A 1,799-nucleotide genomic window follows, 5' to 3' on the forward strand; every position below is an offset into this window, starting at 1 on the left:
TAATACTATATAACGTTACACGTTATAACGTAACACTATATACCGTCATACGTTATAACATAATACTATATAACGTTATTCGTCATAATGATGTACTATGTAACGTCATATGCTATAACGTAATACTATATAACGTTATACGTTATAACGTAATACTATATAACGTTATACGTTATAACATAATACTATATAACGTTATACGTCATAATGATGTACTATATAACGTTATATGCTATAACGTAATACTATATAACGTTATACGCTATAACGCAGTAGTATATAACGTTTCACGTATTATCGTATTACTATATAACGTTATACGTTATAACGTAATACTATATAACGTTATACGCTATAACATAATACTATACAACGTTATACGTCATAATGATGTACTATATAACGTTATATGCTATAACGTCATACTATATAACGTTATACGTTATAACGTAATAGTATATAACGTTACACGTTATAACGTATTACTATATAACGTTACACGTCATAATGATGTACTATATAACGTTATATGCTATAACGTAATACTATATAACGTTATACGTTATAACGTAATACTATATAACGTTATACGCTATAACGTAGTAGTATATAACGTTACACGTTATAACGTATTACTATATAACGTTATACGTTATAACGTAATACTATATAACGTTATACGGTATAACGTAATAGTATATAACGTTACACGTTATAACGTATTACTATATAACGTTATACGTTATAACGTAATACTATATAACGTTTTACGTTATAACATAATACTATATAACGTTATACGTTATAACGTAATACTATATAACGTTATACGTTATAACGTAATAGTATATAACGTTACACGTTATAACGTATTACTATATAACGTTACACGTCATAATGATGTACTATATAACGTTATATGCTATAACGTAATACTATATAACGTTATACGTTATAACGTAATACTATATAACGTTATACGTTATAACATAATACTATATAACGTTATACGTCATAATGATGTACTATATAACGTTATATGCTATAACGTAATACTATATAACGTTATACGTTATAACGTAATACTATATAACGTTATACGTTATAACATAATACTATATAACGTTATACGTCATAATGATGTACTATAAAACGTTATATGCTATAACGTAATACTATATAACGTTATACGCTATAACGTAATAGTATATAACGTTACACGTATTAGCGTATTACTATATAACGTTATACGTTATAACGTAATACTATATAACGTTATACGTTATAACGTAATACTATATAACGTTATACGTTATAACGTAATACTATATAACGTTATACGCTATAACATAATACTATACAACGTTATACGTCATAATGATGTACTATATAACGTTATATGCTATAACGTAATACTATATAACGTTATACGCTATAACGTAGTAGTATATAACGTTACACGTATTATCGTATTACTATATAACGTTATACGTTATAACGTAATACTATATAACGTTATACGTTATAACGTAATACTATATAACGTTATACGTTATAACGTAATACTATATAACGTTATACGCTATAACATAATACTATACAACGTTATACGTCATAATGATGTACTATATAACGTTATATGCTATAACGTCATACTATATAACGTTATACGTTATAACGTAATAGTATATAACGTTACACGTTATAACGTATTACTATATAACGTTACACGTCATAATGATGTACTATATAACGTTATATGCTATAACGTAATACTATATAACGTTATACGTTATAAC

This window comes from Bombus affinis, unplaced genomic scaffold (genome assembly GCF_024516045.1).
Source record: "Bombus affinis isolate iyBomAffi1 unplaced genomic scaffold, iyBomAffi1.2 ctg00000303.1, whole genome shotgun sequence".
NCBI lineage: Eukaryota > Metazoa > Arthropoda > Insecta > Hymenoptera > Apidae > Bombus > Bombus affinis.